Below are 25,298 nucleotides of genomic sequence, written 5' to 3'. Positions count from 1 at the left end.
AGCTTTTCTGGTCCTAAGATGCTGCTTGGCCTGCTATATTCATCCAACTCTACACTTTGTTATCTCGGATTCTCCCATCTGCAGTTCCTATTATCTTTAACCATAAGATTTTGGTTTCACTTTAGATTTGTTCTGTGATGGTAATCGGGTGTTTGGAGATTACCTTTGTTTGCATGTATTTAAATAAGATCTTGAAACGCTTGAGGTGCACAGTTCAGTGCATTAGAAAGAAAAGTAGAACAGAAAAAAGACAAAGCTGTCATGGGACAAAATCGGTTCATACAAAAATCAAAAAGAATCCACAAGAAGTCAGGAAGCAGGCTTTTGTTCTCCTAAGATGCTGCTTGGCCTGCTGTGTTCATCCAGCGCCACACTTTGTGATCGTGGATTCTCCAGCATCTACAGTTCCCATTATCTCTGAACACAATTTTAACCTCACTGCAAAGCCTCTTCCAGGATGCCTAACCTGAAGAAGTTACCCTCCTCTCTCCAGATCAACCTCAGGGGATCTCTGTCCCATTGCAACTCTCTTGTAATCTCTACCCCTCCCTACCTCCCCACCTGTCCTCTCCTCTCCACCTATCTTCTCCTCTATCCATCTTTGGTCCGCCTCCCCCTGTCTCCCTATTTATTTCAGAATCCACTCCCCATCCCCCTTTCTGATGAAGGATCTAGGCCCAAAACGTCAGCTTTTGTGCTCCTAAGATGCTACTTGGCCTGCTGTGTTCATCCAGATCCACACTTTGTTATCTCAGGAGATATGGGTCTCTGGTTGGCACAAATGAGTTGGACCAAAGGGTTTGTTTCCATACTGTATGTCTCTATGAGTCGATGAAAAAAATTCCTTACAGCCTCTAAGCAGTCTGAGCTGAAAAGTGTAATAAACCTTTATGTTCTTTCATTTGAAGTACATTGACAAACTCTTGAGAATATGTTCAGTGGCTAATTGAAGAAAAAAAAACTTGTGGTCTATCACAGACAACAAAGTGTAGAGCTGGATGAACACAGCAGGCCAAGCAGCATCAGAGGAGCAGGAATGTTTAAAGGGAGATATGCGTGGAAAGTTCTTTACACAGATGGTGGTGGATGCCTGGAACGCGTTGCCAGCGGAGGTGGTAGTTGCAAACACGTTAGCGTCTTTTAAGATATATTTGGACAGGTACATGGAAGGGCAGGGAGCAAATGGACACAGACCCTTAGAAAATAGATGACAGGTTAGGCAGAGGATCTTGAACGGCGCAGGCTTGGAGGATCAAAGGGCCTGTTCCTGTGCTGTAATTTTCTTTGTTCTTTGAAAGCTAGACCATTCTTCAGAAATGGGGGAGGGGAAGGGGATTCTGAAATAAATAGGGAGAAAAGGGCAAGTGAATAGAAGATGGATAAAGGAGTAGATAGGTGGAGAGGAGACAGACAGGTCAAGGAGGCCGGGTTGGAGCCAGAAAAGGTGAGTGTAGGTGGGGAGTGAGGGAGAGGGTACGTTGGTCCAGGGAGAACAGACAGGTCAAGGGGACAGGATGAGGCTAGTACGTAGGAGATGGGGATGGGGCTTGAGTTGGGAGGAATGGATAGGTTGGAGGACATGTTAGGAGGCGGGTACGAGCTGGGCTGGTTTTGGTATGCAGTCGGGGGAGAGGAAATTTTGAAGCTTGTGAAGTCCATATTGGGCTGCAGGGTTCCCAAGCAAAATATGAGGTGGAGTTCTTGCAAAATTCGGGTGGCATCACTGTGGGACTGAAGGAGGCCCAGGATAGACACGTCGTCCAAGGACTGGAAGGGGAAGTTGAAATGGTTCACGACTGGGTGGTGCAGTTGTTTGGTTCAAGCCGAGCGTGGGTGTTCCACAAAGCGGTCCCCAGGCCTCCGCTTGGTTTTTCCGATGTAGAGGAGGCCACAACGGGAACAGTGGATACAATATACCACATTAGCGGATGTGCACGTGAACATCTGTTTGATGTGGAAGGTCTTTTTAGGGCCTGGGATGGCGGTTGTCAAGCCAGATCTAAGTCTGGGATGAAATTTGTTCAGTAGTACCATCAGCTGGAGTCAGAGCAATAGTTAAATAGATGGAAGACAATGGATGAGACAGGGGAGAAGGGAGAAGGAGAGAGAAGGATGGGGTAGGGGAGCAAGGGAGGGAGCAAGACCAGGAGAGAGGAGAGAGAACCAGATACAATGATGGACAGAGAAAGGGAGAGAGAGAAAGAAAAATGTTTGAGGCATGGAGAGGAGAGAAGATAATAATAGGGTATCATCTGGAGAGAGATACGGAAGTAGGAGACCAAGTGGGGAGGGAGGCGAGGAAAAGGAAAGTGAAGAAGAGAGCAGAGACACTGAGGAAGAGATGAAGGACAGAGTGAAAACAGTGGGAGGGCAGGATGTGAATACATAGAGGAGAGACAGAGATAGATGAAGAAAAGTAGAGGTGAGACAAAGAGATGAGAGGGGCCACAGATGGAGATAGAAAAGAGACAGTGAGAGTATGTGAAGTGCAAAGGAGGAGAAACTGGTGAGAAAGAATAGCTCAGTGAGTCAATTGCTGAACTTCTGGAAGGTTCCATTCTCGAATGCATTCAGCTGTTGATCAGTAATTGCAGGGCTGTTTATTCCAAACCATCACATCTTCCATATCAGACTTGCATCCCAAACAAGGTCAGCTCATGTTAGCTTCATGTCATTTGCATTCCTGTGACTCTTTTGCTTCTGATGTGATCTAGAATGGTTTAAATGGCAACATTCTACAATTTCGCTGCCACTGATTCATGCAATCAGCCGAGTTACGACTTCTCCATTTAGGGAAGCATTTACAGCAAAGACATCAATTAATAACCTGAAACAATCAACCAGTGCAGGGAGTAGGACAGGCAATGAATCATCACACTGCGAACCACTTCAAAGTATTCTACTTACAGACTGGGAACAGTCGACAAACTAGTCAACAGCTCTGTTTGGGGAGGGGTGCATGATTTATATACAGAATAACAGATACCAGGGAGTGAGTTACTGACTGGAATTTAATCGAGGGATTCGGAGTGGATTATATTTAGAATAGCAGATACCCAGGAATGAGTTACATACTGGAATCTAATTGAGGGGTTCAGGGTGGATAATATATAGAATAGCAGATACCTGAGAGAGAGTCACAGACTTGAATCTAATCGATGGGTTCGGGGTAGTTTATGTACAGAATAACAGATACCTCAGAGTGAGTTACAGACTGGAATCTAATCGAGGGATTCAGGTTGGATTTTATATAGAATAACAGATCCAAATGAATAAATTAGATTCTCGCTGAGTGTGTTGCAGCTTTGCTGTTCTTAACTGGTATTGACTGCACCAAAGCAGTTACTGTTTGAAACCTGAGTGGAGATATTGGGCAAGACATTTTTTCAAACAAATTTAACCTTATTTTTAAGCATTGAAAGCTCAGATATTTTGTACCTGGATAAAAATCAAGGTCCTAGCTATTAATACACTTGAACTAGTGACATTTCTTTCTGCTGCAGGTGGTCTAACCTTCAGAGAGAATATTGAACAAACAGCTGAAAACATTCATTTTCTGCCATTCATTAGATCAGGGCCACATTGTGATCCCACCAGGTGGTCTGTTGTAGCCCCAAATCCATTAAAACATTTGCTTTACAAAAATCTCTCAATCTCCAAGCACCAAAGATGGTTGAGGCAATCCTATCATCATGTTTGTTAACCTGTCTGCAAACAATATATCTGAAGAACTATCAACTTGATTTCAACAAGGGGTAGGTGAACAGATGGGTTATACGACAAGAAAGGAGTAGTTAGATTTTGGCAAAGTTAGAGATCTGAATCCTTCATTAGTATCAAAAGATCTATCACACTGAGAGGTAGGGAGAATTCACTCTTCCTTTTGAAGAATGTTGATTGTTTCAGAGTGTTTGGTTTGCCCCAAATACTGAGCCACAACTTTCAAAGTGTGGACAGAGTTTTCAGAGCCATTTCTTGGATGTAGGTTTGGGGATTCAGGGCTATGGCTCTTTTAAATGCCATGAAAAGGTGCTGAAAATAGTTGAGAAAACTGATGGAATGCTGGCATTCATATTTATAAGGCATGTAGTATAGGGATGCTGACGTTCTGCTGCAGTTATACAAACCCTAGTTAGACCCCACTTAGATTACTGTGAACAGATCTGGGCACCACACCTTCGAAAGGATGAATTGGCCTTGGAGGGAGTTCAATGCAGGTTTAAGAGGATTATACCTAGACTTCAGGGGTTTCATTAAAGCCATTAGACCCAAGAGATTTTTATTCTCAAGAATTTAGAAAGTTAAAAGGTAATCTATCTTTAGGATATTAACAGGGAAAGATAAAAATAACCTATTTCCACAGATCTCGATTCTAGAACCAAGGGGCATTGTCTAAGAATTAGGGACAAACCATTCAGGAGAGATGTTAGAAAGCACAATTTTTTATTCAGTGAAGATACGATGGGATATGTGCCTAAGGAAGGACCAGATCAGTCATGACCTTATTGAATGGTGCAGCAGGCTTGAAGGGCTGAATGGTCTGCTCCTGTTCCTCTGTTGGCCTGATCTGCCCTGAGTGAGATGGAAACTCTTCACAAAAAGGCTTCTTTTTCAGTTCTATAATTTACAAAGGAATAAACCTTAATGAAGACCTGCGTAATCATAATCACGTTAACAGTTTGGCACAAGTATGCACTTGACTTAGCGCACTCTTCACTTGGGGTGGTTTGAGAATGGGAGTCCCACTCTTACAGGAGTGTTTCGTAACTTCAATCCAGGCATTTAGGTCCTAGGATTTTAAGCTGTGCAGTGCTGTTCCTAGATTCTCCAGCAGCAGAATTAGTTTCTCCCTGCATCCTGAAAATTAAGTCAAGGTGTTGAATTGTACTCCACCTGAGGGGTTACTGACAGGTTCCTGCGTGGTTATAAAGTTTAGCGAGGGTGTTGATAGCAACTCTAATGTGTACAATCTCACTTCATAGTGTCATCCTTTAAATTCTGGCATCAATCAGGAATCAATCTACACTGCAGTGCCCTTCCATCTCTTCCCCTGAGGCATAGTGAACAGCTCACTGTGACTCTGGGTATGGGCTTACCAGGACTCTGTAGGTCTGGAACAAGACTTCATCAGATATAAAAGCCACTACTCCATTAGCCTTGTTTGATTATTTCCTCTTCTTGTCCAGGACATGTTCATCGGCTCTGCACCCACTGCTTCTACTGTTTCTGTTCAATCCTGTTCCTTTCGAAAATTAGTTGACCTCATAATTGGCCAAACTGAAATCCAATTCTCATGGATTTGCCATTTGCCTCATCTATCAATATGTCTTGGAAATTTAAGCTTTGTGCCGCTGGAAAACTTGACTTCCCATTGCATTGTCTAAGTTGTTGCTAAAGACTTTGAATAATTGAGGCCACACACAGATCCCCTGAGTGACACCCTGCCACTGAGAAGGCCTGCCCGATATCCTGTTCTCTACCAGTTTACAAATCCAGTCAATAATTTCCAGTCATCTTCATCAGTATCAGTTATCTGTTTTTTTTTAATTTAACTGACTTCTGGAAGTCTGCATAAACAACATACCCGATATTCCCCTGCCCACGACATTATGCCTCCTCTTCAGATTATCCAATCAGGTTCCTCAGGCATGACCTGCCTTTATAGTCAATATGGATCTCTCTGAGCGGCTTGTGTTGTTCAGCCTCACTTCAGCCCTTCCTTGGAGACTCCAGGTGGAGTCTTCGCATCACTGAATGACGTGGGATAAGGCGAGAAATCACAGCAGGGATCGAGGGAGAACTCTCTCAACATCAGGAGTCACACAGATGCATTTTCCAGCTGAATCCCAGACTAGATTTTCACTGTGGAGCAACAAGAGACTGATTGAGGGAGTTATCACTCAAAATCACTAAACCTTCCTCGTTAATTTGCAGGTTGCTCTTCTGCCACGAGCCAGATGGAAAACTAGACACTGGGTTATTCCAGATTGAGATTCTGAGTGGGCATTGGTAGCTCAAAAACTCTGTTTGAACCTCCTCATCTCTATCTGAGACCTCTGGCACCAATGTCCCAGGGCCCACTTCATGGACAGTGTCTGTGCACACCTCATCACCACAAGTGTCAGCTGCTGACATGCAACAGCCTCACCACACTAAGCTGGCACACCTCCAATCCAGGCTTCTGTACTTTAAAGTTACACTTGGAGGCACCACATCAACTAGCATTGTGAATGCCACAGCAAGGGGCAGCAACCCAACTCAATGCTTGGGACCAGACTGCATCTCAGGATTGCTCACTTGCTCTTTCAGCAAGCGCTCACCTTGAGCCAACCTGCAAGCTCACAGCACACCTGCCTTGCCCTTCCAGTCTGTATCTGCAGGAACAACTCTCTTTGAGTATCAAATATCTGGGCCAGTACTGAATCTAATACAGCCTGCCCTCTGCTGGCTCTGGGACATATTGTTGCAGAAATTGATCCTGAGCGCACACTTTCCAACTTCACCAGCTCTCTGATGGTCTGTTTATCCCAATCAATCTGAACGTTGAAACTCCCTGTTAAAACCACCCTGACTTTGATGCACTTTTGTCCAACCTCTGCATTTATACAATCTACCACTTCACAGCTGCTAGCAGGGTGTCCTGTATTCAATGCCCACTACAGTCTGAAATCCTTCTCTATTCCTTCATCCCACCCATATATTCTGCACTTGCTGTTCCCTCCTTGTATTATTTCATTTCAGCATTGAAAAGCAGGAACTGCGCACAAGGCAAATTGGCTTATTTTTATCAACATCCTTGCTGCCATACTTCAGCAGTTAAAAATCCAAAAGGCAATTTAACAGCACCTAAGAAAAACTCATTGTGTAAGGTGAGAGGTTAGTGTGCCTGGGGTTTAGGAAGGTAGGTGTTTTGGGAGACAGGTGAGCAGGGTGACAGGTATATAGGAACGTAGATGTGTAGGAAGGTAGGTGGCTAGGTTGACAGATGGGTAGGGAGACAGATGGGCAGGGAGACAAGTGGGCAGGGAGACAGATGCATAGGAAGGAGTTGGGCAGAGAAGCAGGGGGTAGGGAGACAGGTGGGTAGGAATATAAGCGAATAGGGAGACAGGTGGGTAGGGAGGCAGATGGGTAGGGAGACAGGTGGATATGTTGCCTGTTGGATAGGGAGACAGATGGGTAGGATGCCCATTAGGTAGGGTGTCACATGAGGATGTCACATGAGAGTGCTGTCAAAATGTCAGGTGGATAGAGTGCCAGGGTGCAAACTAAGCGATGGCGTATTTGAGATGGGCTGAGGGTGGGAGACGTACAATTGGGTCCGGAGAAGGGCAGGGGGTGTACGTACCCAACAGGGGAATTAGGATGCACTAAACAGGGGCATTGCGTCCAGGAAGCCAGACACAGGACAAAGTAGGGGTATAAAAAGGATTGGTCGGGAAGTGACTCTGGTGAAGGGGGGTAGTTGGAAAAAGGACTGAACAGTGTAACAGATTCGGGGTTTGCTGTTGGAGGTTTCAGTGGTAAATTGGGGGTCAGCTTTAAATCCTCTAAGATTCCTCTAACTTCCAAAAACCTTTTTCACCCAGAGGATTATAAGAATCTAGAACTCACTGCCTATAAGTGAGTAGACGGAGAATCACTTGGAAAATTGAGGAAGTATTAGGATGTGCACTTGCAATGCCAAGACATACAAGGCTATGGGCCAAGTGCTGAAAAATGGAATTGGAATTGTTACTTGGTTGTCTTTGACAAGTGGACTGTAGATCTCTGTAACTGTGACTGTGAATTAAGTTAGAAGCCTTTGAATTCTCTGGCGATACTGGACTATTTTGGAGGGTTCCAGACACACAGGAATTCCGCACTGGACTATTCCATTTCCTGGCCAATTTTCACTAGCTCAGCTGTGTCAGGATTACTACTGTCCACACACACACACACACACACACACACACACACACACACACACACACACACACACACACACACACACACAACCCCAATGCACCCTGCATTATCAGCTACAAAAACAGAAATTGCAGGAAAAGCTCAGTAGGTCCAGCAGCACTCATGAAGAAAAATCAGACTCACAGAACATTTCGAGTCCAGTGACCCTTCCTCAGAGCCGTTGGCAGCTCGGAAAATGTTGGATTTTTATGCAGAAGATATGGTCGGTAAGGGGTTAGGAGTAAAAATATAGGTGGAGATGGAGGCCAAAGAGAGACAGGAACAGTTGGACAGACAAGGGAGTGGATAACAATCTGCCTAGGAGAATGAATAGTTATGTTTGGGGACAATTAGTGGCTAACAATGGGTTGTGTATAATGACAGACCATGGCCTGGTGTGTGGGGGTTGGAGTAAGCACATGGGAGAAGGTGTCTCAAGCCTAAAATTGCTAAACTCGATATTGAGGGCGGCACGGTGGCTCAGTAGTTAGCACTGCAGTCTCACAGCGCCAGGGACCCGGGTTTGATTCCAGCCTCGGGTGTGGAGTTTGCACCTTCTCTCCGTGTCTGCATGGGTTTCATCCGGGTGCTCCGGTTTCCTCCCATAGTCCAAAGATGTGCAGGCTAGGTGAATCGGCCATGCTAAGTTGCCCATAGTGTTCAATGATGTGTGGCTTATAGGGGGATGGGGTTGGGTCTGGGTGGGATGCTCCAAGGGGCAATGTGGACTTGTTGGGCCGAAGGGCCTGTTTCCACACTGCAGGGAATCTAATCTGAGTTCAGAGGCTGTAGAGTTCCCATTTGGAAAATGAGGTTTTTTTTCCCAGCTTGTGCTGAGCTATGCTGGAGCGCTGCAGCAAGCCAGAGGCACAGATATTGGCCAAGGAGTAGGGTGGTGTGTTGAAGTGGCAGAAACAGCTACCTGGTCATCGCATCAATACATTCATCACCCTAATATGAATGCACACACGCACACAAAAAGAGCAGGAGTAGCCCCCCTCAACCTGTTTCACCATTTCATAACATGATGGCCAATCAGATTTTGACCACAAACTCACATTCTCACCTCGCCCCGTTAGCCTTTTAACACTTTGTTCAGCAAGAATCAATTTACCACTAACTTCAGGACAATCCAAAGACCCGTAGCTTTCCAAAAGGAAGAAGTTTCACCTCATTTCTGTGTTCGATGGGTGATCCCTACTTTTTGAACTGTGACCCCTAGTTCTAGATTCTCCGCAGGAAGGAACATTGTCTCCACATCCACCCAGTCAAACCCCTTCAGTTCAATCAAATAATCACTTACTCATACAAACTCCAGGCCGGCCTGTCCAAATTTTACTTATCAATCAACCCACCCAACCCAGGTATAACTCTGAACTGCTATCAAAGCATTTACAACCTTCTTTAAATTAGGAGAACAAGACTGTGCATAGAAATGGCCTCCTATCGTCCTGCATCATTGCAGCATACAGCGGGTTAACCATGGTAAATGTGGGGTTACAGTAATAGGATGGAAGGCCCGGTCTGGATGGATCACTTTTCAGAGGCTCAGTGCAGATTCAATTAGCTGAATGGCATTATTCCACACTGCAAGGATTCTATAACCTCCTTACATTTGTTCTCGATTCACCTCATGATAAATGATAACCCCCCCTATTATCTTTCTAAATTACCTGCTGATTTGTCAACTAATCTCTTCTGGCTCAAGTACTAGGACACCTAGTACTTGACTGGACAGTCAGAGGGTCAGTGCTGGGGAGTGCTGCACACTCAGAGGGTCAGTGCTGAGGGAGTGCTGCACCATCAGAGGGTCAGTGCAGGGGTAGTGCTGCACCGTCGGTGGGTCAGTGTGGGGGGAGTGCTGGGGCAGTGCTGCACTGTCAGAGCATCAGTACTGATGGAGTGCCACACTGTTAGACTGTCAGGGCCAAGGTCGTGCTGCACACTCTAAGGGCTAGGACTGAGGGAGTTCTGCACTTTGGGAGGTACTACTGTGATTTGTATATGTGTACTTTAACCCAATCTGAGGAAGCCTGTCTATTTCAACCTGACTTTAGTGAAAAGAGCAAATTGATGACTCACTCCAGAAGCTGGGTTGCATCATGAAATTTCGATTTTTGTACCACCCATTCTGGATTTGAATGATCACAGAAAGCGTATAATTGCAGACAAATTATAAAAGATTGTAAAAAAATAGTATTGATTTACCAGCCTGCAAAAGAAATGTCAAAAAAATAGAATCAGCCGCCAAACTGCTTTGTTATTCTCAATTGAACAAGTGAATCATTAAACAGTTTCGAACAATGCAAATTTCAACTCAGTTGCCAAAACGGGACAGTCTTGTTGGTGAATGTTTCTGTAACCTGATGATTTGGAAATGTTCTTCGTCCAGGACACAGTACTGCTCTTGTAACAAAATCCTGGTGATGATTGACCCTGTTAACACATCTTGAGGGATGGCTCTGTTCTGATGTTGTCTAGACACATTATCTGTGAAGCCTCTTTGAAAAGCACAAACCTAGTCACAGCTGTAAACCACTGCATTGCAACTCACTCCCACCCCAGCTTCCATACACTCTCTCCATTGATACAATCATATCAGAGCCAATTTCAAAGAGAGGAGATTGATCTTTGCTGGAAAATTTCCACTTAATTTTATTCAAGTTCCGCCGATTAACAGCTTCTGCTTTCAACTACTTTTCATATTACAGCGCAGAATAATCACGCTGTCGAGATTTAATTTTAGATTCCATTATCTTCTACAGTGCTGAGGGAGTCTTGCACTGTCAGATGGTCAGCACTGAGTGAGTGCTGCACTGTCAGAGGATCAGTGCTGAGGGAGCACCACACTGTCAGAGGGTCAGTACTGAGGGAGCGCCGCACTGTCAGAGGGTTAGCGCTGACCAAGTGCCGGGCTGTCAGAGGGTTAGTGCTGAGGGAGTGCCGATCTGTCGGAGGATCAGTGCTGAGGGAGCACCACACTGTCAGAGGGTTAGTGCTGAGGGAGTGCCGCATTGTCAGAGGATCAGTGCTGAGGGAGTGCCGCACTGTCGGAAGGTGACTGCTGAGAGCGCTGCACTGTCGGAGAGTCAGTCATGAGGGAGTGCCTCACTGTCGGAGGATCAGTGCTGAAGAAGTGCCACACTGTCGAAGGATCAGTGCTGAGGGAGTGTTACACTGCCAGAGGGTCAGTACTGATCGACCTACCCTGTCTTTGCCTCATTTTCTGACCCTGACACCTTCTTCGTCTTTCTCTCACTCTTGCTCTGTCTCCCTTTCTGCCTCTCCCTCTGTCTGTGTCCTTCCTTCTTTGTGCTGCTGTCTCTCCGGCCACCCCCATTTAACAGTCGGTGTAGCAGGGTGTATGCATGTAACAGCTGTGAGCAGCTGGCTGTTGTGAACGGTGGGGCTGTGAGTATCTGGCTGTGATGATGGAACCCTGCTATCTTGCCTGTTGATATCTTGCCCTGCAATTAGCCTGACATGGTCCCCAGGGCCTCAAGCTGTGGTGCGCACCCCAGTGTGGAACTGAATGACACTGCGACATTGATGATTCTCACTCAGTGCCGGAGATTAGCACTCAGCATTCTGCCCAGAGCAGTCCCGTTCCAACCTGTCCACTTAACAGAGGGCAGCTAGTTCGAGCTCCCTTGAAGACAGCTGAGGACGCCCTGTTTTAAACCTCTTAGATCTCAAATGTTTCATCAGATTTTACAAGCCCTGTCACACTTTCACACCTGCAATAGTGGCTGTACTGATGCTAGCTGACACTCTGGCCTTAATCTGGTTTCCAATCCCTCGTCCTTTACCCACAATTATCAACTCAGACCAGCGAGTCTCTGGGTGGTCAAAGGATAGCAGGAACCGCACCAGGGATAGCACGAGACAATTGGGGGGGTCAAATGAGCGAGAAGCAGAGTGTTTGCACTCTCAGAGCTGGAAGATGGGAATGGTTTGGAACTGAGTCCAGAGCCTGTAGGGAATGAAGAGAGAAGAGGAGGAGGAGGGTCTGTGATTGGTCAGGGACCCAGAGGGTATCTGCTCAAAGGGTATCGTAACAGCTTCTGACTGTGCTCAGTCCGTCCCAGCCTTTGCCCGTTGCTCTTTAGCCCCCTCATTTCCAGTGCCCATAATCCACTGCTTTGAGAACCATCCACTGACTCAGCCATTAAAAACAATTTGATCTCGATACCTGGGTTCACGTACGTCAGGATCAGAAACTAAATCAGGCAGAGCAGCCGACTGGTGCTGGGTGCAAACTCATGGGGGCGAACGGCCTACCATTGCAGTGTCTGCACTCTGCCCCACCCTGTCGCAGGTCAGGTGCAGAAGAATCTGACCAGCAATTTCGTTGGAGATTCTTGGACAGATACTTAGACAAAGGGACTACTGTGTTTATACAGCACAGGCTATCCTTCTATCATTGACCCCATTGAGCCCATCACCCCTCCCTCACCAACACAGCATCCCCTTCCTGCATCACACTCCGAACCCAAACAGCACAACTAGACAGAAGGGCTTCTCTGTCCCCAGCCATTCAGTGACAGCTTGGCCCAGGCTGTAGATTTCTACATTGGCCACACTTGTGCACTGTAAACCAAATGGGTTTCAGGGTGTGGCAGGAAGAGAACGTCAACAACTTTCGTACAGTGGGAGCAGAGAGAATGCACGCTTTAATGGAACTGAAGGTGCTGTCCCTAATTTGTGGGGTGGTAGGGTGGGACAGTGCTGTAGCAATTCTGTAACATCTGAAGATTACTTTCAGAGCCGTCCCATGTCCATTTGTTCATGCACTCCCTTCAAAACAGCAAGGTTCAATGCATCTTCCATCAGTGATCTCAAAACTTCCAGTCATGTGTCAGTTACTCTGTTCAGAACCCACTATCTTATCTCGCTCCACACCTATGCAAGCTGTCACTTTTGTTTGATAATCTCCCATCAGGTGGATGGTTCACCACATTGAAGGTTCTATGTAAGTGTAAGTTGTTGTTGCCCCAGTCTGTCTCTGTCTGAAGCTACAGCCTGAGTGCCATTGCATTCGCTGCCTGTCAGATAGAGTCTGCTGTGGTTAATGAAAAATTACAATGTCCTAATCAGTGAAACCAGCCGCGAGAAACAATCGTTTTAAACTTAATTATGCTCAGTTGAGTAAAACAAAGTTCATAAAATACTGGGTGTCAAAACTCCTGTTGATTATTATTAAATTACTGTTATCAAGATAATCTAAATACACTGCATTTGTTTAAAAGCAAAATACTGTGGATGCTGGACTTCTGAAAGGAGAACAGAAAATCTTGCACCTTCTCAGGAGGCTTGTATCTGTCTATCTGTATTTCTATCTATCTGTCTAACCTCTATCCATTTATTTCTATATTTCTTCTGTATCCCCCAGATATTCTCTAGCTTTCTGTACTCTTTATCTGAATCGTCTATCTCTCCATTTAGCCATCAATCCATACATCCCTTAATCATCTGCCTATGTATCCACTTTCTCTCTATCCTCTTACTCTCACTATCTCTATCAGTCTACATAGCTTCTCTCAATCTATCTCTTTCTGTCTATCTATATATCGTTCTCTCTATCTCTGTCTCTATCTACATATCTTTCTCTCAATCTACCTCTCTCTATTTCTGTTCATCTATCTCTCTCTCTCTATCTACTTTGGTCTGCCTGTCTAAAAACGATCTTTTATCTTTCCTCCATCCATCAATCTAAATTCAACGTCACCATACATCCTCTACGATCTCTCTATCTCCTGTGTGACTGTGATAACCTCTCCTTCCACCTCCCTCTCAATCTGTCTCCAACTTTTAAAGCAGAGGCCCACACCATCCTCCTCCAACCCTCTCAGCACTTGTCATCCAGCTCTCATCTGGCTCCATTCTTATCCATCTCATTGGAGCCAGAAAATTCCCTGCAATGATTTCCCTTCCCGCTCCCAATCTGTTCCCTCTGGTCTCCCCCAAAGGATCCATCCTTGGTCCCTTCTTTTTCTCACTTACACACTGCCCCTTGGGGACATGGCCCAATAGTTTTTCCTACATACACTGACGACAGCCAGCTCCACTTCACCGCCCACTCCCCCACTGTTATCAGAATTATCAGACCGCCCATCCCACAGCCAGTACTGGATGGTCAGAGACTTCTTCCAGTTCAATACTGGGAAGACCGTGGCCATTGTTTTTAGTCTCCACTTCACACTCTGTTCTTTTTGGGTTATCTCTCTAACTTAACCTTTCATGGAGGGGCGAAGGGTGTGTTACATCCTACTTTGAATTCTGCCTGACAATAAACTAAAGTATCTCAGTTATTACAGGTTAATGGGAAGTCCAGGTCGAAGAAGGTGTGAGATATTCCCATCTATAAAGAATGGCCAAGGCAGTTTAGCTAACTGCAGATAGACTGTTCATCCAACAGGCTCCCAGGGAAGCACTAGAAATGTCACATCTATGGCATTTGCACTTTAAACTTTCTATTCAATTTCAGGATGGAAAGGAGTTGGGCAAATCTAGAGGATAGCCAATTAGCGTTTCTTTCTGGATACAAGGCCCATGTGATTAATGTTGCCAAGGAGATCATGGGAAACAGCACACAGCATTGTAATATTGACTTATTGGTTTCGTAAGCTATGCCCCTGAACTTTACCGATAGGATTGCAATCGTGTAAAACCATGAGATATTGGAGTAGAATTGGGCCATTCAGCCCATCAAGTTTATTCTTTTGATCACCACTGATGTGTTTCTCAACCCCAATCTCCTGCCAAATGCCTTCTTTGCAGGTAGAGAGGGTAGTTAAGAAGGCATGTGTTTTGCTTGTCTTCATTGGTCACTACACTGAGTATAGGAGTTAGGATGTCATGTTGTGGCTGTACAGGACATTGGTTAGGCCACTTTTAGAATACTGCATTCTATTCTGGTCTCCCTACTGTAGGAAAGATGTTGTTAAACTTGAAAGAGTTCAAGAAAGGTTTAAAAGGATGGGAGAGTTTGAGTTACAGGGAGAAGCTGATTAGGCTGGGGCATTTATCCCTGGAGCGTAGGAGGCTGAGGGATGACCTTATTGAGGTTCACAAAATCATGAGGGGCATGGATAGGGTAATAGACAAGGTCTTTTTCAAAGTATAGGGGAATCCAAAATGACAGAGCATCGGTTTAGGATAAGAGGGGATAGATATAAAGGCACCTGAGGGGCAACTTTTTCACACAGAGATTGGCGCATGTACAGAAAGGGCTGGCAGAGGAAGTGGAGGAGGCAGATACAATTACAATATTTAAAAGGCAGCTGGATGGGTACGTGAATAGGAAGGGTTTGGAGGATTTGGGCCAAATGCTGGCAAATGGAACTAGATCAGTTTAGGATATCTGGTCAGCATGGAGGAGTTGGGCCAAAGGGCCTGTTTCCGTGTTGCATGACTCTATGACTCCTATCTTCTCCCCCCAATCCTCGATTCCCTTACTGATAAACAACCTACCTATCTTAGTCTTAAATACACTCATCGCCTTGTTCTCAACAATCCTCTGAAGCAATGAGTTCCACAGATTCACCATTCTCTAGCTGAAGAAATTCCTTCTCATATCAGTTCTAAAGAGTTGTTCCTTCACCTTGACGCTGTTCCCTTGGGGGCCTCGTCTTTCCTACTTGTGGAAAGGTCTTTTCCATGTCCACATGAGATGGAAATATGTAGAACGCAAATGGGTACTCACACTCAGATTGAAGAAACCAATGTTATGAGGATATATATGTGAGGCTGGAGAGAGAAGAAGTGCATCTCCAGTTTAATCTTCAGCATGAATGACACTTTGGGGACTGAAAATCACCTGACAAGAAAAGTGAAAGGAAGCAAAGCTTGTGAAAATGAGAATAGGTTTGGATTAATTCCTGGAGAGTGAAGTATATTCCAAAGATGTGCAGGCTGGGTGGATTGGCCGGGCTAAACTGCCTGTAGTGTTCAGGGATGTGTAAACTAGGTGAGTTATAGGGGGATGGGTCTGGGTAGGATGTTCTGAGGGTCGATGTGGACTTGTTGGGCTGAAGGGCCTGTTTCCACACCATAGGGATTCTATGATCTATGATAAATTAGGAATATCTGTTGAGCTTTAGAGCGTAAGTTGCCTTTTGAAAGAGTGGTTAAAGTTGCTTTTAGTTTTTTTGTGTAAAGGCCTAAAAACTTGAGTGATCATAGAATCCCTACAGGGTATAAGCTGGCTCATTTAGCCCATTACAACCGCTGAAGAGTAACCCAGCCCATATTTCCCATGGTTAATTAACACATATTTGGCCTAGGGGAGGAAGCCAGAGCATTTACAGGAATCTCACACAGACAGAGGCAGAATGTGCAAACTCCACACAAGCAATTATCCATGGGCAGCATTGCATCCCTGTTGTTATAAGGCACCAGTGCTAACCACTGAGCCACTGTGGGTTCTGGAGGGCTTGGGCTACCACTGCAAGTTTCCATTTCTGTTTGAAAGTTTTGGTCACTACAGAGATCACAACTGTGCACTTGAGTGCAATGTGTGTACCTATCTACCTCTGTATGTATAATGTAAGGGTGTGTATGTGTGAAGGTGCATGTATATGAATGCGAGTATGAGTGTGCGTGTGTAAATATGTGAGTATAAGAGTAAGTGACAGTGTGAATGAATGTAACTGTGTGTGTACATGTATGTGAGTGTGAGTGTGTGCAAATGGGAGTGGGGTGTGTGTAAATATGTGAGTGTCAGAGTGAGTGAGTTTGTGTGTGTGAGGGAACGTAACAGTGCATGTCTGTGTGTATTCATGCATGTGTAAGTGTAAATGTGTGTGTGCACATGTGAGTGTGTGGACATATATGAGTGTGTCAGTGTGTATATGTGTGTGTTAGCATGAGTGTGAATGTGTGCACATCTGTGTGTTTGTGTATGTGAGTACCCATGTGTGAGAAATTATGTGTCCTGTGTGTGAGAGTTTGTGTCATACATGAGTGTGCTTGAGTTTGTACATAGATTGTGTGTCTGTACATATGTGACAGTGTGGCTGTGTGTGTGTGTGTGTGTGTGTGTGTGACTGAGATTGCGTGTGTGGGAGTATGTCTGTGTGACTGTTAAATGTGTGTTGTATGTTAAATATGTGTTTGCTTGGGCCTATATGAAATATGTGTTTGTGTTTGACTGTGTTAAATGTGTGTTGATGTTGAATGTATGTTTGTGCCTGTATTAAATGTGTATCTGTGTATGGAGCTGTGTTTATGTGTCTGTAAAGACTGTGTACAATGTACATGTAAATGTGCATGCGTGCACACCCGTGTGTGCCCTTATTGTCTGCATTTGTGTTTGTGTGTGCAAATACATCTGTGTCCGTGTTTGGGGAGTGTGTAAACGTGTGCGAAAGGGAGATAGAGGCAGAGTAGTGACACTGTTTGCTGAGGGACGAGAATGGCTATGTTTAAGTTGTTACTCACTGCCCCCTCTGGTGCTTCTGTGTTTTGCCAGTTACTGAGAGCAAGTCCTTCACTCTGTCTCTCTTGCTCTCTCTCTCTCTTCTCTCCAAGAAAGCTCACTTTACAGACCGCCAGGAGCTAACACCAGGATCTGAGGTAAGTGTTTGCTGCGTTCGATGCATTTATCACTGGTTGGGTGTTGGTGAGCAGTGAGATTAGAAACCGTGGTCTCCTAATGGTCTTTCTGAGGCACAAGCACTTACAAAGAAGAGACGGGGAAGCAGCCTTGAGGCTGTTTCTGCCTCAGACTGTTTGTTCGATGCTGACGAACACTTGAGGAGTGACATTCAATGGGAATAAATCCTTCCCGGCGCTCAGTCTTTACAAACATTCCCCTGGCTCCGAGACTTTGTAGTGATGTTTTGTAGCGCATCAAAGTGTCAAAAACTGCCAGACTTAGCCCCCGGTCGGTACAAGTTGCACTTGCTCTGACTGTGCAGCTTCATTCAGGTAAAGGGTGAGGCCAGAAAGCTGGAGTAGCCCAGCAGCATTTCAGTGAAACAAGTGGCAGAAAGCTGAGACTGTGTTTGCAGCACACACACAGGCACATAGACACACATATACTCACACGCACATACAGACGCCGGCGGGCCGAGGCTCAACAAATTCTTTCTCTCTCCTGCTCCACAACGGACAGCAGGGTCAGTGCCGAACAGCACCGAGCTGCTGACGAATTCATATTGCCAGCTGAGGCAGGAAAGCACACAGCAAAGGGTGGTTTCTCTTTGAGCCCAGCATTAGGTCTCTTCGCTGCTGTGTTACAGGTGTGTTGGAGAACTCCACGCTCCAAATGCAGGCTGGCATTGTGGAAAGCTGTGCTGTCTTTTCAAGGCGCTTCCACAGGTATGTTTAAAAAGACACCCCTTCATCTCATTAGAATTAATGGAGTGACTCTCACTGGGTTACAAGATGCCCCATATACACTGACTCTCACTGGGGTACAGTCTCACACACACACACACACACACACACACACACACAAGGACTACCACTGGGGCACAGTCTCACACACATACACATAAACATCGCTTTCAGTCTCTGCCCTCCAGTTCCTGCTCCTTTTTTGAACGGGAACTGCTTCTCCCAATCTACTCTATACAGCCCACATGATTTTGACAACCACTATCAGATCTCCTGTCAGCCTTCTCCTCTCCAAGGAGAACAGTCCCAGCATCTTCAATCTACCCTCATCATTGAAGTTTCTCATTTCTGGTAAATCACTCTGTATTCTCTTCATGCATCCACATCTTTCCGATAATGTGGCACTCACAACTGTACATGATACTCAGCTGAAGTCTAATAAGAGTATTTTATATGTTCAACATCACCTCCTTGCTATTGTACTCTATGGACCTATTAATAATGCTGAGAACATTGATGGCTCTCTCCAGCTGTCCTACCACCTTCAATGATCTGGTCCATCATCCTTCATTGTGGTCCATTTCCATTCACATATCTGAGTCCCTCATTTCCATTTAGAATTGTATGTCCTCTTTTATATTTCAATAAAGTGCATGACCTCACACATTTCAGCATTAACCTCCACTTGCCACTGCTCAGCCCATCTGACCAGTCTGCCTGTTAGCTATAAGCCTAAGAATGCTCCTCATCAGAAGCTTTCAGATCCCTGCTGGAATACAATATCTGGCTTTGCTGTTAGCGTTTTGGTGGCTGACACTAAGTCTTTGGAAAGGGGTCAGGCAAGGGGCACTACATTGAATCCCGAGTGAGAAGCATTTGAGGAAGTGTTGTGAACACAGCTGTGAAGTTTTGACCCGGTCACATTAATGAAACAGTGGAAAAGAGTTAGTTGATTTCCCCAATTGTAGGCCATGTAATTGGTGCCTACACACCAGAGGCAGCCAAACAGTAAGTCAGTGGTTATTTTATTCACACTTTCACATTCCAGAGCTCTGGCACTCCTCTGGCCCCAATTACTTGCAGCCAATAATCCCAGACTTTGCGCAGTCACAGCTTGCTCCTCTCTCCTTATCCACTCATCTCAAACCCAACCCTTTGTTCTACCCACTTTGAAAGAGTTAGCAATCATTATGGCTTGCTTGGAGGTTGACAACCTCTGAATGAATGAAAAAGGAAGGCAGTGCAGCGGTCATACTGCACTAGATTCCTGTTAGCATCAGCTGAATGATTGTAAGTAAGATTACAGAGATGCAAGCCATTTTAAAGTTGAACTTTAGAAATCTCAGGGACTGAGACAGGGAAAAGCAAGGGAAAGAAAGCAGAAGGGGAATGAGTGGAGAGAAGGATAAGAGAAGGGAGGCAAGAATAGAAGAGGGGGAGGGTAGGTGAGGCGAGAAGGGAGAAGGGGTGAAGAAGAGAGATGAGGTCAAAGCAGGAGGATCAAGAGAGCAGGTAGAGGACTGGAGTTTAGGGGAAAAAAAGAGGGCAGGTGCAGGGGAGCAAATGGGAGACGAAGAGAGGAGAGAGGCTTCATAAAGTCAGTACAGACGAACACCATTTTATCCATTAAAGAGAGGAGGGGGAAGGGAAGCAAGGAGAAATGGAATGGAGGAAGTAGAGGACGGGGGGTGGGAGTGAAGGAGAAGAAAGTACAGTGGAAGAGAGGAGAGCAGAGGAAAAGAGAGAGGACAGGAGTTGAGAAAAGGGAGGGAAAGGAGAGAAAAGGATCAGGAGGGGAAGAGAGTAGAGGTGAGGACAATGGGAAGAGGAAGGGGAGGAGAAGGGAGAAACAGGGAAGAGAGAAGCGGGGCCAGGAAGAGAGGACAGGGGCAGAGAAGGAATGGGAATGGTGGAGAAGGGAGGAGAGGTGAAAAACAGGAGGGGGAGGTGAGCAAGAGGAGACAAGTGAAGAGAGTGGGGGAGTGAGGGAGAGCTAGCGTAACTCCATATATTAAACAGGCCTAAATTCCTCAGCATCACTTTATTGGTGTCACCCAAGTTTCCAGAAATGGCTTCAGAAATAGAGGAGAGGGGTAGGAATGGGGGAACTACATAAGACAGGAAGTCTTGCTCCAGTTCACTACCACCCTGGCCCAGTCTCACTCACAGTACAGCACCCACTGTTTTGGAAGGAAGCGAGGGAATGGGAGAAGGTGCAAAGGTTTCTTCGGAATAGTGCCAGGGAAAGGTTGGTGGGGGGAGGGAGGTGCTTCAGTTATAATTGAAGAGATGAGAAGGTGGGCTTGTTTGCCACGGAGACTGTGAAGTTATTGAATGACCTGCTTTGCCAAGTCAAGGTTTTTTTTAAGCTTTTATTAAATTTAAGGTTCTATGAATACCATCAGAGCCACATTGAAAATGTACAAGAATAAGAGCAAGGCTGTCTTTATAGGACATTTCTGTAAAATATCTATGAAGGAAATTGGTTGTATTGTGTCAAAATGCTTTACATGGAAGCTTTGAATCCTTTCCTAGATGCCTAATTGCATCAAATTGTCACTGCGCTGGGAGAAACCTTTGGGTTTAGTCAAGTTAACACAATGAACACCTTATAAATTGTTCTCACCCACCCAGCTTCGGTGAGTCACTTTTACATCATCTTCCACTGCCAGAAATAACTGCCCCTGTGCTGTCAGGTGTGGAGAATTCATGTAACCATTCCAACAGCAGCCAAACAGATCATCAATGCCCTTCGATGTAATATTGGTAACCTCTGCCTCATCTCCATTCACTAGTTTTAGGACCAGCTGTGCTCACCTATGAGTACAGATGCCTCTCAGGCCTCTATTCTGGACTCTTGAGCCTTTACATTATCCCTTAGTCTAAGTCGTTTACGTATAGTGTGAATCAGCAATCAGACAGCATTTGCTGAATAATCCAGACTGCGCAAAGGATTACACAGGGAACCAGTTGAGGATGTATGAGTCAGATTCACAGTGCAGCCAATTGTATATTCATACACGGAGAACTGTTCTTCACAGACAGAAAGAACATGTACAAACTCAGTCTGTCCAATCTCTCTTCATTACTGAAACTCTGCAGCCCAGGCAAATTCCTGGTAACTCTCCTCTACATCCTCTCCAGTGCTATCACACACCGCCTATGATGTTAACTTCAGAAGTGCACACAATTGTCTACTGTCATCTAACCAGCATTTTATACAGTTCCAAAGTAATCCACCTGCTCTTAAACTCTATGCCTTGGTAAATAAAGGCTAGCATCTCGTGCGCCCTTTCAACTACTTTATCACCTGGTCCTGATAGCTTAAGGAATCAGCAGACATTCACACCAAGATCCCTCTGATCCTGGGTACTTTCCAGAGTCTGACTGTTCGTCGAGGACAGGAGAGTGGATATGTCAAAGGAATAGAAGCGTTGGAAAGAGAAGGAATTCAAGAGATTTGTCTCTGCAACCAAAATATACTTTGGAAACAGGGGGAAATCGATGTGGGTGGTAGTGGGATATTATTGAGGGGTAGCTGATCAATGTAATGAGTGACTAAAATGATGACAGATGAGTTTCGCTGGGGAAATGCGAGATGACCCAGTTTGAACCTGAAGAAAATGATAGGTTGGAATACTTTCTCAATGGTAATAGACTTCATTATGTGACATAGTAAGGTGACCAGAGAAGTATAAAACTCAGTAAGTGACTTATCCTCACCTCAGTAGGTGGCTAGGAATAAAGGAATGGTTAAACAGTATTCTGCCCAGGGATGAAAAGATAGCCTTTTGACGAGAGATCATTAGACTGTACAGAATCATCAGAAAGATTAATGTTGACCGATATTTACATGGTTTGAAAACTTCTGGATGTAAAGAAGGACCTGGCAGAGTAAAGGGGGTCCTGGTAGGGAGAAGGGACCCTGGTTTGATTCCACCTTCAGGTAACTGTCTGTGTGGAGTTTGCATATTCTCCCCATGTCTGCATGAGTTTCCTCCAGGTGGTCCGGTTTCCTTCCACAGTCCAAAGATGTGTAGGCTAGGTGAATTGGCCAAGCTAAATTAGCCGCAGTGTTCAGGGATGTGCAGGATGGGTGGGTTAGCCATGAGAAATGAAGGGTTACAGGTAGGGCGGTGAAAATTTGATGGGCTGAATGACCTCGTTCTGCACTGTCGGGGTTCAACGATTCCAAAGCTGTCAGGAGGTCACTGGTAGGAGACTGGGTCACTGTGGAGAGAGTACACTGATGGCAGAAAGGAGTGACTGACTGTAGAAAGGGGGCAGTGACTGTGGGGAGGGGGACAGTGTAGAGAGTGTCAGTGACTGTGGGGAGGGGGCGGTGACTGTGGTGAGGGGGCAGTGACTGTGGGGAGAGGGGCACTGACTGTGGAAGGGGGCAGTGACTGTGGGGAGGGACAGTGACTGTGTGGGGGGGCAGTGACTGTGGGGAGGGAACAGTGACTGTGGAGAGGGGTCTGTGACTGTGGGGAGGGGACAGTGACTGTGAGAGGTGTCAGTGACTATAGAGAGGGTCAGTGACTGTGGGGTGGGGGTCTGTGACTGTGTGGAGGGGGGCAGTGCCTGTGGGAGGGGGCAGTGATTGTGGGGAGGGGGGCAGTGACTGTGGAGAGGTGGGCAGTGACTGTAGGGAGGGACAGTGACTGTGGGGAGGGGAGCCATGACTATGGGGAGGGGGGCAGTGACTGTGGGGAGGGGTCAGTGATTGTGGGAAGGGGGCAGCGACTGTGGGGAGGGAAGCAGTGACTCTGTCTGGGGCTCTGTCTGGAGCTGGGGGGGATGACACTGGCAGGAGAGCGAGTGAAAAATATTGTCAAGAGACAGCAGTGCCAGCAGAAATCTTGTGTGAAGGCAGCAAGTGACTGAGAAACATAAAGAGGTAATGAAAGAAAATGGACAGCAATTTTCTGCAGTTACAGTCCCACAGCCTTATGTGGGTTTAACAAGCAATTTGAGTCTCTCAGCACGTTGTGTGTTCACAGTCCTTTCTTTAATTGATAAGCCTGGTCTTTGAATGCCAATCGCTGTGTCACAAACTAGCAGCATATATTGAGATGTGCTGACTCAGAATCATTTCATCATTGAGGCATAACAAGTCTCGCCTTAGAGAGCTCTCGATGGATGGTAAACACTTTTCTTTGAAATCTCATGTGTGTATTGAATTCCTACAAAAAGGGACACAGGTCACTATTCCAATTGAGTTCATGCAGCGTTTCACAGTCTCATCCCACCCTTTCTTTAACTCATTGCATCCCCTTATCCTCGTCTTCTGCTTCCCCTCATATACACATCCTTTCAAAGCATTAATGCCATTTCACTCAAAGATTCCAGGTTTCGTGACTGTCCAGAGAAGGATGTACCTCACTGGATTTGTTCGTGAATATCTTAATTTGTAGCCTCCTGCCCCCACTATGCAGCTCAAACGTTTTTAAAGAGCATGGGAGCAGGAGTAGGCCATTCAGCCCCTTGAGCCTGCTTCTCCATTCAATAGAATCATGGCTGATTTGTTTGACCTTCCAATCCCACCCATCCCCACCCATATAATCCTCAAGTCTCCTGCCAAATCAGAATCTGTCCACCTCTGCCTGAAACTGAGACTCAGTCTCCTCCTGCTGAGGCAGACAAGCTCCAAACACTCACAACCTCACACAAATTTAGGTTTATAAAATCACGAGGGGCATGGATAGGGCAAATAGACAAGGTCTCTTCCCCAGGGTAGGGGGTATCCAAAACTAGGGGGCAGAGGTTTAAGGTGAGAGGGAAAATATTTTAAAGTGATCTAAGGGGCAGCTTTTTCACGCAGAGGGTGGTGTGTGTATGGAATGAGCTGCCCGAGGAAGCGCTCGAGGCTGGTACAATTACAACATTGAAAAGGCATCTGGATGGGTACATATTTGGAAAGGTTTGGTGGGATAAGGGCCAAATGCTGGCAAATGGAATTAGATTAATTTAGGATATGTGGACGGCCTGGACGAGTTGAAACAAAGGGTCTGCTTCCGTGCTGCACAACTCTATGACTCTATTCCGCGTATTAGTCTAGTAAACCTATGTTCTGAACTGCTTCCAATGTATTTACATTCTTCCTTCAATAACAGAAGCATCATATGCATACCTTAACATTCAAGACCCCCTGTAATCAAGGAGTGCATTCCACTGTCTCTCTTCATCTCTTACAATGCCTGTGTTCTGACCTTCTGTGACGCTCACACCCTACCAAACCCACCACTCATCATTTGAAACCCCTCTTTTAGGTCAGTCATTGCTATTCTGTCCCAGTCTATTGTGATGATAGGAAAGAAGGAGGCCATTCAGCACCTTGTACCTGTTGTGCTCATCCAGAATATCACAGCTGATCTACCTAGTTAAGCTTCATACTCCATATTCTTTGTCCCATCTCCCCTCATCTCTTTGCCAGGTAAAAATTGAAGAAAATCAGAATAGATCAAGCACCTGCAGGAATGAGATATCAGTGATGCTACGGGGTTAACTGTCTGTGAGATATACAGAAATTCTGTAGGGTTAAACACCTGTGGGAGTGACAGATACACAAATTCTATAGGGATAACCATTGGCGGTAGTTAGGTAGGCAGTGATTCGATAGGGTTAACTATAGAATCAAAAAATCCCTATAGTATGAAGAGAGGACATTCAGCTCATCAATCTGCACTGACCATCCAGAGCATTCCACTCAAACCCAGCCCCATCTTTATCCCCATAACAATGCATTTCCCATGGTTAATCCACGTAGCCTGCGTATCCCTGGACACCATGGTGCAATTTAGCATGGCTAATCCACCCTAACCCGCTCATCTTTGGACTGTAGGAGGAAACCGGAGCACCCAGAGGAAACTCTGCAGACATTGGAAGAACATACAAGCCCAACACTGGAGTTGAACCCGAGATTCAATAGGATTGACCGCTTGTGACAGTGAGGGATACAGAGATTCTACACTGTTAACTACATATATGAGTGAGAGATACTGCAAATC

At 45.6% G+C, this 25,298-nt stretch overlaps 1 protein-coding gene across 1 annotated transcript in view; it reads left to right on the top strand.

The window, feature by feature from the left end:
• Nucleotides 1-17,420: 17,420 nt before the first annotated feature.
• The window catches only part of LOC125456615 (probable voltage-dependent R-type calcium channel subunit alpha-1E), a 714,016-nt gene continuing 706,138 nt past the window's right edge, over nt 17,421-25,298 (top strand). The window contains exon 1 of the mRNA XM_059647713.1: nt 17,421-17,523. The gene's annotated coding sequence lies outside the window, so the exon portion shown is untranslated. The remainder of the gene's footprint in view (nt 17,524-25,298) is intronic.

This window comes from Stegostoma tigrinum, chromosome 8, assembly GCF_030684315.1.
Source record: "Stegostoma tigrinum isolate sSteTig4 chromosome 8, sSteTig4.hap1, whole genome shotgun sequence".
In the NCBI taxonomy this organism is placed as follows: Eukaryota; Metazoa; Chordata; class Chondrichthyes; order Orectolobiformes; family Stegostomatidae; genus Stegostoma; species Stegostoma tigrinum.
The sequence above is the reverse complement of the archived record's forward strand: the minus strand, read 5'-3'. Positions and strand labels throughout refer to the sequence as shown.